Genomic DNA, 14,198 nt, shown 5'->3' on the forward strand with positions numbered 1-14,198 from the left:
GATTCATTTAGATTAGATTAGATTAAACTTTATTAATCCCCTTATTCAGGGGAAATTCTGATGTCCTTGCAGCACACTAATAAAAATACAACATAGCATTCAAAAAGAAGTTCAACACAAAAACATCCCCCCACAGTGATTCCCACTGTGGGGGAAGGCACAAAGTCCAGTCCCCATCCTCTTGTCCACCCAAAGTCGGGCCTATTGAGGCCTCCACAGTCGCCGCCACGGCGCCCGATGTTCTCGTCGGGTGATGGTGCTCCGGCGTCGGGAGAACCCCCAGCGGCTTGGGGTGCCATGAACGGCCGCCTTCTTACCGGAGACCGCGGCTTCCAAGCCAACAGACCGCGCCGGACGGAGCTCCGCACACTGGCGATCTCAGCAAGAGATCCCAGGCTCCGGGATGTAAAGTTCAGCGCCGCAGCTGGCCGCTCCACAGAACCGTGGCTCCACAATGTTCTTATCGGCGGTCCCAGCATACTGGAGTTCCAGCGCGGCGACCCAGGAAAGGCATCGCCCGCTCCGCAATAGCGCTCCAGCGCTGCGCCGCCGCCAAAGCCGATGTTCTGCGCCGCCGATATTCTGCGCAGTAGACCCGAGCCCATGGTGAACATTCCATTGTGTGATGTCACAATGCTCAATGCTCACAGATGTCCAATCGAAATGGATTCATTTACATATGCGTTTGCAGGAGCATCAGCCACTGGTGAACGTTCCATCGTGTGATGTCACAATGCCCAATGCTCAAAGACATTGTTGCCATAGAGGGAGTACAGAGAAGGTTCACCAGACTGATTCCTGGGATGTCAGGACTTTCATATGAAGAAAGACTGGATAGACTCGGCTTTTACTCGCTAGAATTTAGAAGATTGAGGGCGGATCTTATAGAAACGTACAAAATTCTTAAGGGGTTGGACAGGCTAGATGCAGGAAGATTGTTCCAGATGTTGGGGAAGTCCAGAACTAGAGGTCACAGTTTAAAGATAAGGGGGGAAATCCTTTAGGACAGAGATGAGAAAAAAATGTTCACACAGAGAGTGGTGAATCTCTGGAATTCTCTGCCACAGAAGGTAGTTGAGGCCAGTTCATTGGCTATATTTAAGAGGGAGTTAGATGTGGCCCTTGTGGCTAAAGGGATCAGGGGGTATGGAGAGAAGGCAGGTACAGGATACTGAGTAGGATGATCAGCCATGATCATATTCAATGGTGGTGCAGGCTCGAAGGGACGAATGGCCTACTCCTGCACTTAATTTCTATGTTTCTATGTTTCCCTCTCCTCACACCTCTCCCTCTCCCACCCATCCCTCTCTCTCCCACCCCCCTTCCCTCTCTACCCCACCCCCTTCCCTCTCTCCACCCACCCCCTTCCTCCTACCCCTCTGTTCCTCTTCCATCACTCCCCCTACCCCTCTCCTCCTCCCTCCACACTCTTCCACCTCTCCCCCTTCCCCCTCCACTCTCCCTCCCCACTCTTTCCCCTCTCTCCCCCCACCCCTCTCCCCTCCCTCCCTCCTCCCCTCCCTCCCCATCCCCCCCTCCCCCACATCTCTCTCCCCATCCCCCTCTCTCACCCCCTACCCCGCTCTCCTTTCCCTCCACATCTGTCCCATTTCCTCCTCAACCTCCCCCTTCCCTCCCCTCTTCTCCCCCCCCCCTCCCCCCACCTGTGTGTTTGGGGGGTGGTTAATGTGAGTGTGATGCCGCAGCCCCCCCGCCCCCCCCCTGCCCCCCCCCCCGCAAACGCCGTTGGGGAAACTGACCCAACGGGTCTGCACTTGGTCTAGTACATACATAAAAACAAAGAATAACTGAGCAAAAGGCAAAATCAATATCTATGTATTTCAGAGCTTTTCTCGAGGTGGTAGTATTTAATGCCTGATGGTTGTATGGAAGAAATATATAAATGTATATACTGAACTTTTTGGGGGTATTATATTGTTTACACTGTACTGTGTTTACATATTCTGTTGTGCTGCTGCAACTAAGAATTCACTGTTCTGTTTGGGACATATGACAATACAAAACTCTTGATTCTTGACTCTTGAATGTACAGACTCTATCCGGGCAGCACCCATAGTCTGAATCAAACCTGGGTTTCTCGCACTGTAAGGCAGCAACTCTACCAGTGCACCACTGTGCTGACCTGTCCACAGAAAGGAGAGAGTTAAAAAACAGCTTTGCACAATATATCAAGCTGGCTAGGCAAAATAAATCAGAACAGACAAAAACAAAAATGTCACAGGGAAAGAGATTTGTACTGAACTGCTGCACTCAAAGTAAACTCTGATGAATGCATTTCATGTGTACCAGCAAATTGCAACCTGATTGGAAATGAAAGAGCGGATAGCAACAGGTCTTTACACACCATGACGAATAGGACATACTGTATTTCACAGATTCTTATTGGAGATGTTAGCCAATAACTGCACTTTTGCAGACCAAAAAATGAAAACGTATAAAATAGAAACAAGAGTGGGTTAGTGGATCCTTCAAACATGATCAGTTATTTCTGTACCCTATTCCTACTCTCTCCTCATACTCTACTGCTCGCATCCAGATATGTATATATTTTTCTTCATAAATATATCCAGTGACTTAGCCTCAGCAGCAATGCAATAGCAAATTCCAGGGACAGAGATAATTCTAAAAACTGTGAATATAGACAGGTAAACTAGTAAAGTTGCCCAAAGCTAGTCTAGAATTATTGATGACGAACAAAACAAAGTTTATGAAATGAAGTGTAAGAAAATGTTCAAAGTAAATGGATTGTTTGACATGGGTTGTGCAAGAACAGGTTTAGAGCACCTCTTGAGCACAAGATACCTAGTGCAAAAGGAAATCAATTATTTGAAAAAATTACATCAATTTGATGCTGGTGCAAGAGCAACCATTGATGTTTCAACTTAACTTTAGAGTAAGGTAGTGTCCTCCTAGAACAAGCTATCAACTTTAAAGCAGTACAAGCTTAGTCTGAAGAAGGGTCTTGACCCGAAACATCACCTATTACTTTTCTCCAGAGATGCTGCCTAACCCGCTGAGTTATTCCAGCATTCCATTGGTGTAAACCAGCATTTGAAGTTCATTCCTACACAAGCTTATTCTTGCTGGTTGAGATCTGCTTTCTGGAGGTGGGGATCCCAACAATTCAAGGAAGCTTTAATATAGATTTCATCCTTGTAGACCAGGAGAATGTTACTCTTAATTTTGGAAATACCAGAGTACAGTAGATAGGACAAAGATAGGCCCACCATAACAAGATCTGTAGTTTATTTCAATATACACAAACACTTCTGCTGTGCAAATTATTCATAACTATGCATATATTATTTTAATGGACGAAAGAAACCTGATGGTAAATATCATCTTGCCCAAAGGTAGAGGAATACACGTCCAAAGTAAATTTGAGTGCTTTCGAAATGGATCACCAATCACCAAAAATCACCTGAGGCATAATCCAGAAAATGTCAAGGCTGTAAATCAGGTGCTAACACAAGCTATCAATGTGTTTTACTATTACCAGAATGAACTCCTTCTTCGTTCAAAAGGGAACTGCAGATGCTGGAATATCGAAGGTACACAAAATTGCTGGGGAAACTCAGCGGGTGCAGCAGCATCTATGGAGCGAAGGAAATAGGCGACGTTTCGGGCCGAAACCCTTCTTCAGACTGTCTGAAGAAGGGTTTCGGCCCGAAATGTCGCCTATTTCCTTCGCTCCATAGATGCTGCTGCACCCGCTGAGTTTCCCCAGCAATTTTGTGAACTCCTTCTTTGTCTGATTGGTCAGCCAGTGAGACAGTTGACTAAGAAGGTTATGGAATAGAGTTGATTAAATGCTCTTGAACAAATAGTTATTTTGCTTTACATGATAATTATAGTGGAGATCCTGCCGTGACACTTTGATGCTAATAAGATGTGGACACTCTCAACAATCACCTCAAAAAGGGGTTTTGTAGCAATAATTTTTCAGAAGATCAGCTGATTGTGCAAAAAGAAAATGAAGAACTTGGGCTAGTGCAGGATGCATTGTGCATAAACTGAAGAAGGAGCTACTTGATGTGGACTTTGTTCTGTGATGGTTAGGTAAGGGGGAGGTACTGCGAGACCTGGGTGTCTTTGTACACCGGTCACTTAAAGTTGGCGTGCAGTTACAGCAGGCAGTGAAGAAAGCTAATGGAATGTTGGCCTTAATAACAAGAGGATTTCAGTATAGGAGTAAAGAGGCTCTTCTGCAGTTGTATAGGGCTCTGGTAAGACTACATCTGGAGTATTGTGTACAGTTTTGGTCTCCTAATTTGAGGAAGGACATCCTTGTGATGAGGCAGTGCTGCGTAGGTTAACGAGATTGATCCCTGGGATGGCGGGACTGTCATATGAGGAAAGATTGAAAATACTAGGTTTGTATTCACTGGAGTTTAGAAGGAGTTTAGAAGGGTGACTTATAGAAACATGTAAAATTATAAAATTATAAAATTATAAAAGGACTGGACAAGCTAGATGCAGGAAAAATGTTCCCAATGTTGGGCGAGTCCAGAACCAGGGGCCACAGTCTTAGAATAAAGGGGAGGTCATTTAAGACTGAGGTGAGAAAACACGTTTTCACCCAGAGAGTTGTGAATTTGTGGAATTCCCTGCCACAGAGGGCAGTGGAGGCCAAATCACTGGATTGATTTAAGAGAGGGTTAGATAGAACTCTAGGGGCTAGTGGAATCAAGGGTTATGGGGAGAAGGCAGGCGGGGGTTATTGATTGTGGACGATCAGCCATGATCACAATGAATGGCAGTGCTGGCTCGAATGGCCGAATGGCCTCCTCCTGCACCTATTTTCTATGATGGTTCCTCAAAAAAATAAATGAGAACAGTACAGGTGCAGAGTTAAAACAACCTGCTTATGTTCATTGTTGTCAAGCCTTCCATGGAGAAGTATGGGGCTGTGCGGATATAAACGTTGAATCTAATTTATTGGTTCCATCTCAGTGAAGACATGTCTGTACACAACGCACTTAGATCATTCTGTTTCAAGGTCACAAGTGATGCCTTGAATAATGAGTTTGAGAGAATTAACATAGTGAGATATATTTTAATCTTTCAGCAGGAGATTGTGGAAGTTACCAGGCGAGATAAGACAGTGCACTGCCTAAAGCAATTGAATCAAACTGCGTGGAAAGATGAAAAAATACAAAGTTGAGCCTGTCCTCAGGCCTTAGATATGCACGAGAGCTAAACTGAGTATTCACTGTGGTCTTTTCCTCAGAGGTGAAAGGATAATTGTTCCGAAACATGAATGGAACAAGATTGACAAATGTGTTCACTTCTTACCTCTGGGAATGAATAGTTCCCTGCAGAGAATGAAAGAAAGCACCTATTGGTCAGGGATGAGGAGGGAGAAGGGTTAACAATGAAATGTGCAGATCTCTGGAAACCAACCTGGTGAAAATTTCTCATTTTAAATTACCAACTTTCATCAGAGAGATATTGATCCAGGTGTCAGTTTGTATCTGTCAAAAAGGGTAACTTTATGTTAATTTGAAAAGGAACATAAAACATATGCATTCAAAATAATGGTTAATGCTTTGAAATACTGATGCATATTGCAATTATGTCAATTCATACTATTGTATCACTATCCTGGTTTGTAGTTGTGCTCCCAGTAGAACACAATAAGTGTATTTTATTTTTGCAACACTACTAAATTATGCCGGGGTAGAACAATATAAGTTCATTTTACCTGGACAATATTTTTAAATAAGGATGCATTACTCAAAACATGGGTACCGATTGAATTTTACTGAGTTCCCAGCATTAAACTATTGTACTGGACCCCAAGAGAAGGAATTTGTAGAATGCCGATGAAATGGTTTCCTAGTGGAGCTTGTAGTTGAGCCTACCAGGGAAAAGGCAATTCTGGATTTGGTATTGTGTAATGAACCGGATTTGATTAGGGAGCTAAAGGTAAATAAACCATATTATGATAAAATTCAACCTGCAATTTGAGAGGGAGAGGTGATATCGGATGTGTCGTTATTAATGTTGAGCAAAGGTGACTACAGAGGCATGTGGTAAGAGATGGCTAAAGTTGATTGGAAAGGAACCCTAGCAGGAATGACGTTTCTTGGATTAATTCGGAACATGCATGATTTTTTCATCCCAAAGTGATTGAACAATTCTAATGGGTGAATGAGGCAACCCTGGGTGACAAGGGAAATTAAAGACAGTATAAAACTAAAAGAGAAGGCATATAACATAGCAAACATTAATGGGAATCTAGAGGATTGGGAACTTTAAAAAAAAACAACAGAAGGTAACTAAAAAGGCAAAATAGGGAGAAATATAAAAGTATGCTAGCCAATTATATTAAAGTGGATAGCAAAAGTTTATTCAGATTTGTAAAGAGTAAGAATGAAGCAAGAGTAGATGTTGGTCTATTATCAGTGTGCAGTCAGTGGGCCAAAACTTTGACCAAATTTTTCAGGATATTAAGGGGAACTAATAGACAAGAAAAATTATAACAATTTCCACTGGACAAGGGAGCTTCAAAAAGAATCATGCCGTTTGGATGTGAAGTTAGATGATATGCCTGTTCTGTTTAAAAGCAGTGCCTTACAAAAAAAATATCTCCTAAGTAGAACTGAATGGTGTTCTATGCCTCTTTTTTTAAATCAGATTCCTATGCAGTGGGATTTTCTACATTGAAATAGACTTTAGTCTGTGATCTTCTGCCATTGTGTAAAGTAAGAGTTTTATGCCCCTATCCCACTTAGGAAACCTGAACGGAAACCTCTGGAGACTTTGCGCCCCACCCAAGGTTTCCGTGCGGTTCCCGGAGGTTGCAGGTGGTTGTCGGAGGTTGCAGGTAGTGGAAGCAGGTAGAGAGACTGACGAAAACCTCCGGGAACCACACGGAAACCTTGGGTGGGGCGCAAAGTCTCTAGAGGTTTTCGTTCAGGTTTCCTAAGTGGGACAGGGGCATTACAGAGCAAGTGAGCTTGAGAACACATTGATTGGAGAGGAGAGAAGATCACAGAGGGGAGAAGTCATGGGTAGATGGAGCGAGAGCATCTCTGGAAGAATAAAAGGGATCATGGTGAAGGGGAGAGAAGGTGGTAGAGGGTCATTGATAAAAATTGTGTCTGAGCTCGGTCAGGGGGATGATTCGGGAATCGGTGGTTAATGGGGGAGATCAATTTGGATGTGGTTATGTTGGAATTTTATTCATATCGATTGTGATGCCAGGCTATATATTTTGTGGGTGGTACTAATTATTAGGAAAATAACTAAGTGTGAACCTAACTGGAAGAAGAAGGGCATCTCAGATTTCTCAACAATAGGTCAAGTTGAGTTTTGTGCTCCCTGCATGCCAGGCCAAGCAGGAATCAACCCTTAGATCACATCTTCCTACTATTTACATAGTGCAATAAAATTTTGCCAAGTAATCACAAAATCATAATTCCTTGCCGTTTGATGTCACTGCACAGGTCATGATATATTTACATGTCATGCACATGTCGGATCACAATGCAATTTGCCAATGAGTTCTGCAGCTCAAGTACTGTCAGGCATTGAACACAATTCTATTGCTTGACACTGCACAAAATAAAACATTTTCTAAGACCTGCACATTTTATGTGTAATCTATCTCAAATTGCTTCACGGAAGCATTATGAAACAATATTTGACACCTATCGACTTAAGGACATGTTAAGACAGATAAAGCATGGTTCATATGTGGGTTGCTTGCATATCTGGTGGCCTGATTACTACTTAGATTTGAAGACACTTATTTTGTTAAATCAGCATTGTCATTGATGTTAGGAACATAGGAACAAATCAATTCTGAAATAGATCACACTGGGAAGCAAGTAGGAGTGGACTGTAAACCTGTTGCTAAATTGCCACTGACAAAATTAGTTAGAGGCAAACCAAGGTGTATGTAGGCTGAATAATTAAACACTCTTGAGTCCAGGCCCTCTCAACCAAAGATCTTATAGCGGAGCAAGATGGGTTACTCTCACGCAAACGTGTAGTACGCTCATGGGCGGATTCATGGGTGATTATCTGACCCATTTTAGCAACCAGCCCCCGCCATCTTGCTCCGCCATCTTGTTCCGCCATCTTGCTTCCGGCCAAAGATTGGATCTTTGTTTCCGCAGCGGGGAGAGGGAGTGCGCGGCCCGGGGCAGCGGGAGAGGGAGTGTGGGGCCCGGGAGAGGGAGTGCGCGGCCCGGGGCAGCGGAAGAGGGAGTGTGCGGCCCGGGGAGAGGGAGTGTGGGGCCCGGGGCAGCGGGAGAGGGAGTGTGGGGCCCGGGGAGAGGGAGTGCGCGGCCCGGGGCAGTGGGAGAGGGAGTGTGGGGCCCGGGGAGAGGGAGTGTGGGGCCCGGGGCAGCGGGAGAGGGGGTGTGGGGCCCGGGAAGAGGGAAGAGGGAGTGCGCAGCCCGGGGCAGCGGGAGAGGGAGTGTGGGGCCCGGGGAGAGGGAGTGTGCGGCCCGGGGCAGCGGGAGAGGGGGTGTGGGGCCCGGGGAGAGGGAGTGTGTGGCCCGGGGCAGCGGGAGAGGGGGTGTGGGGCCCGGGGCAGCGGGAGAGGGGGTGCGCGGCTCGGGGCAGCGGGAGAGGGAGGGGGAGTGTGGGGCAGCGGGGAGAGGGGGTGTGGGGCCAGGGGAGAGGGAGTGTGCGGCCCGGGGCAGCGGGGAGAGGGAGAGTGGGGCAGCGGGGAGAGGGGCATAGGAGGGGGGGAGACATTGTAGTGAGGGGGCAGGCGAGGGAGTGCTGGGGGGGAAGGCCTAGTGTGTGTGAAGTTGCGGGGAGGTTTACAATGTTTCTTATTTAATGTCCCTTGTCTGGTCTGAAATAAAGTTCATTATTGGATCAGAAGAAATATAATTGTGTGTGTTATATGATTATATACATTTATATCACATTCATGTATGTGTGTTTATAAACATTTTATTCTTTAACAAGAATTAACAGAATTATGAACTAACAGAATTATGAATCTAACCCTATATCACGCACAAAAACTTCCCCCGCAATGTCAATTACCCTGCGAGTCGGGTCGGTTCCGGTTACTACAAAATCAACTCAAACACTGCTTGTGAGCCATTTAAAAAGAAATGATTTAAAAAACATTAAAAAAGACAATTACCAGAGTCAAATTTTATTCTTGACAATAAGTATGAACTGACAGAATTATGAATCTAACCCTATATCACACACACAAACTGTTGTCCCGCAACATTGATTACACTGCGAGTCGGGTCGGGTCAGGTAGGCTCCGGTTACTAAAATGGGCGGGGAAAAATGCCCAGGATCCCCTCCGTAGCGTACTACACGTCAGCCCATTGCATTTAGCAGGAGTAGCCTATCTTGCTCTGCTATAAGATCTTTGCTCTCAACCTCTCCCAAACATTTCAGCTACATGTTCTGATTATGTACAGGAAACATTCTGAAATGGTGAGGACATTCACTTTCTTTATAATGACATTTAATGTCAGGTACGGTTCTGAGTTATTTCAAATTGCATCTCCTTTAGAGGAATTACTTTATAATGGGGGAACATTTTTGAACATTTCACTGAATCTAAGTTTAGATGAGTTTGTTTTTAATCTGTATGTTTTTGTCAACTTAATGACACCAAAAGTTTTCATGCAACATAAAAAATGTATATGTTTGCTTAACTTACAGGGGTCTCTCAAAATATTAGGGCTTGTATTCTTGATGTCATTTGACCTTCAATACATTTTGAAACTTGCAAGAATGTCTGGAAATAAGCTGCTGACTTTCTATCTGACTAATATTACGGACCTCTTTGATCTGGAGCCTTCTTCAAAGGACTCAGCTTCCATTTCAATAAAGAGCCATGAGTGCCTCTGGACAGCATTCTTAGAGGGCTCATTTCCTTGCTCTAACTGTGCATAATATTGTAACATTAAAGGCTCAAGGAAAATGTTCTGGAAAAAAGCACATTAAAGGATTAGACACATTGGGACTTATTTGTTTCTGCATCCTAACCAGGATGTAAGTCTGGCAAGCTGCATTAATGATAAATCACATAATGTTCAACCTGCCCTCATGCCTGTTTTCCAGTTAATAGTATTATTGCAATGAAAATGATAATCAGGAAAAATGCATTACAGGCAGCTGATCCAGTTCAACCTGTTTTACACAATCATGGAAAGCTAAATCCATCTCTTTTGGTCTTACAATTCGTATCCCTTCTCCCTCATCTGAACACTCCAAATCAGTAATTCATTTTCTTGCATAACATTGTAACACCCTTCCCATCAGCTTTGTGTGCTCACAACTGCTTCTGGTAGCATTTTCTGTATTTCTTGAAAATATTTACCCTTTTACAGTAATTGGTGTACACCTTTCACTTTCTGCCATCAATACTCTCATGACTTCATCTTGCAGAACGCTGAAGCCTCATCGTCTGATCATCAGACTTACGATGACTTCAATCAACAAAACACTTTCTCAAATGTATTTGAATCAATCTGACTTATTCTAATTTGCCTTGCATGTAACTTTTCTTGTAACTTTTCATAACTCAGTGTGACATGCTGTACAATAGGAGTAAGTTTCCACAGTTCTGTTATTTTATGATTCTGATCTACTGACGTTTAAAATAAAAGAGTGAAAAATACTGATTTGTTCTTTGCCACAAATCAGATCAAAGTATCTGATGTTCCCAGGAATTCGTTCTGCAAATCTCCATCGCATTTGCCTAGCACTGCTGGGCTCCAAAGAAAAAGTAAATCTACTAGTTTTATTCTGAAGAATGGTCCTGACCCGAAACATCACTATTCTATGTCTTCCAGAAATGCTGTCTGAGTTACAGCAGCAAGTTGTGTTTTTGTTCATACGATACAATACGATACAATATGATAGAACTTTATTTATCCCAGGAGGAAAATTGGTCAAATAAACTCGCATCTATAGTTCCTTGTGTTTACAATATCTGAAGCTGTCTTACATTCTTGTGACAGCTTCAACTTTTGAATGGGTAACTCTTTGAAGGCATCTTGCTGTATGGTGCCATGGGCTAAATAGTTAACTGGACCTACCCTGAAAGAACACAGTTCGATATAAAACTAATAGATCCTTTGTCTGAAAATGATCTTGTGTGTTTTTGGTCACAGAATACTTTAAGTTCCTCAAGCATTCCCCTTCCCATTTCCATACCGACAACCCAATGGCATGAACATTGAATTTTGCAATTCCCTGAACCTCCACCCCCTTTCTCTCATCTCCTCCTCTCCACAGCCTCCCAGTGTTGATACATTTTTTCTACAACCCCTCCCAGTTCCTTTCCCTTCTTCCTTCATCTCTCATCCCTCCCTACTCCACGGTCCACATTTCACTTTTAATGGTCTTCTTCCCTCTCCCTGTCCACTTCCACCCATTTACCTCCCTCCAGCTATAGTATATTTCATTCCTCCTCTTCTTTCCTTATATGACAGCCTTTTGTCTAAGCTGACGAAATACATTCTTGCTATAGAGGGAGTACAGAGAAGGTTCACCAGACTGATTCCCAGGATGGCAGGACTTTCATATGAAGAAAGACTGGATAGACTCGGCTTGTACTCGCTAGAATTTAGAAGATTGAAGGGGGATCTTATAGAAACGTACAAAATTCTTAAGGGGTTGGACAGGCTAGATGCAGGAAGATTATTCCCGATGTTGGGGAAGTCCAGAACAAGGGGTCACAGTTTAAGGATAAGGGGGAAGTCTTTTAGGACCGAGATGAGAAAATCATTTTTTACACAGAGGCCAGTTCATTGGCTATATTTAAGAGGGAGTTAGATGTGGCCCTTGTGGCTAAAGGGATCAGGGGGTATGGAGGGAAGGCAGGTACAGGATACTGAGTTGGATGATCAGCCATGATCATATTGAATGGCAGTGCAGGCTCGAAGGGCCGAATGGCCTACTCCTGCACCTATTTTCTATGTTTCTATGTCTCCATTCCACCTTTAGCTATTGATAATATCACAATCCATCTGTCATTGACCCCACCTTACCTTTATCTACCTATCACTTGCCCCACCCCTACCTCTCGTTTCCAGATTTCTCCCCCTTACCCCATCAGTCTGAAGAAGCGTCCTGATCAGAAACATTGTCTGCCCATAGATGCTGTCTGGCCCTGTGAGTCCCAAATTGTTTACTTTATTCTCTTGTAAATTTGCTGTAAATAAATTGCGTACTTAAATCTGTTTGAAAAATTATGTATAATTGTTGGGAAAATATGAATAGGAGTAAATTGGGGAATACAGAAATTTAAAATGAAGGATCATCCATTCTATTTATCTTTAAACAAAAACTAACAAGAAAGCTAACATTAAAATCGAACACTTAAATGCAGTATAATTAATAGCAATTTTAAAGCAGAAGAAAACCTGAAAGTAACCAAATGGTAAACCTGGGCTTCTCAGTGTGGGAAAGGTTGTTAGGGTGTTATCAAGTCTTAGTCAGAGGGTATATGGTGTAGCAATCAAGAGCCAGCTTTCAAACCTCGTCCCAATGTAAGTTACAAGCAGTAAACCTTTTTTTGAAATCACAAGGGAGGCTACATTACCAAACCACTCACTGTGAAGGGAACAAGCTACTGGATCACAGTGGGAGGCCTTTTAGAGATATGCTTCTGAAACTGACAAGGCAGTACTCAATCCTTCAACAGATACATGCATAACGATATCTGTTACATATTGTGACAAAGACAATGTGACATGATCATGAGGTGGCAAATGTATAGTAAACAGAGCTATAATACCAGAAATGCATCAAAACCCAAACCACGACTGTAGTGAAAAGAATTTGTGACATACATCAATACTGAGAAATAATAGGTGAAGGCAGATACATGCATTATAACCAGCATTAACATTTGTGCAATGCAAAGATATTATGACATATGTAGATAAATGGGGACCCTGTGCCTGTTTACCCATTGTAACTTTTGAAAATGTATTTCATCACCTGTTATTATCTTTCTACATAAAAGGCATAACATCTCAATACATTGTCAGTTTGGGAGATTCTACCACCAGGTCCACCCTGCGTGTCTTTTTATGCTGAATAAAAGCCTGTTACATCCATCACTCCAGATTTGAGTGGCACTTTCAATTACAGTATAAGTTTAAATGTTTGAATCAGATTGCTTTTTCAGATGAGCATAAAATCTTTTAGCATATTTCTATTTATTTCTCTCGTTAAATGTGTTAACACCTGCATTATAACACAAGGCATTTCATACCAAAATTTCAATGTCCTGCAGGCCAGATAACTTAAAGATTACAATTTTTCCAAACTTTGATCCATTTACCCTAGATATCAAACAAAAAGGGTTTATTAAAATAAATGTTACAAATGCTCATCAGATCAGATATCATCTCTGTAGACAAAATAGTTGGTATTTCAGATCAATAATCTTTCATCAGAATTAGATATCAGAAAATTAAAAGTAATGGTGAATAAAACGTAGAAAAAGAAAAAAGAGAAAGCTCTTGCTAATATCCATTATCATGAAATATACCCAGACAAAAAGAAGTGTCAGAATAATGTCAACCCTATTACAGTTTGTTTGATTTACATCTCTAAGAGAGAACATCAGCGCAAATATAAAATGGCTTCTGGAATTCCAGTTTCCATTATCACTGATAATTATTCATAAATAATTAGCATCAGTCACTCCTGATGATGTTAAAAGTCTGTAAAGAGTTAGATTGGATGGGCAAAGATGAGGTTAAAGCCAGGAAAATCAAGGTCACTGGTGCTGAAGAAGGGCAAAGTCATGGACAGGTTCTGCTTCAGCATCGAAGGGACACCAATCCCAACTGTCTCCAAAAGGCCAGTGAAGAGTCTTGGCAAGGTGTTTAACAACAGCCTGAAGGATACACCACATGTCCAGGCAACCTGTCAGGAGCTGAAGAATTGGTTGCGAGCAGTGGACCGGTCGGGGCTTCCTGGCAAGTTCAAGGCATGGATTTACCAGCATGGTATCCTGCCAAGGATACTCTGGCCACTGCTTGTCGACAAAGTCCCAATATCCATCGAAGAGCGATTGGAGAGGAAGGTCAGCAGCTTCCTCTGGAGGTGGCTGGGACTGCCCAGGAGCCTTAGCAGCATCGCCCTTTACGGAAATAACACCAAGCTCCAGCTGCCCCTGAAGTCCCTGGAGGTGGAGTTTAAGGTGACTCGGGCCAGAGAGG

The sequence above is a fragment of the Amblyraja radiata genome, chromosome 6 (assembly GCF_010909765.2).
Source record: "Amblyraja radiata isolate CabotCenter1 chromosome 6, sAmbRad1.1.pri, whole genome shotgun sequence".
Lineage (NCBI taxonomy): Eukaryota > Metazoa > Chordata > Chondrichthyes > Rajiformes > Rajidae > Amblyraja > Amblyraja radiata.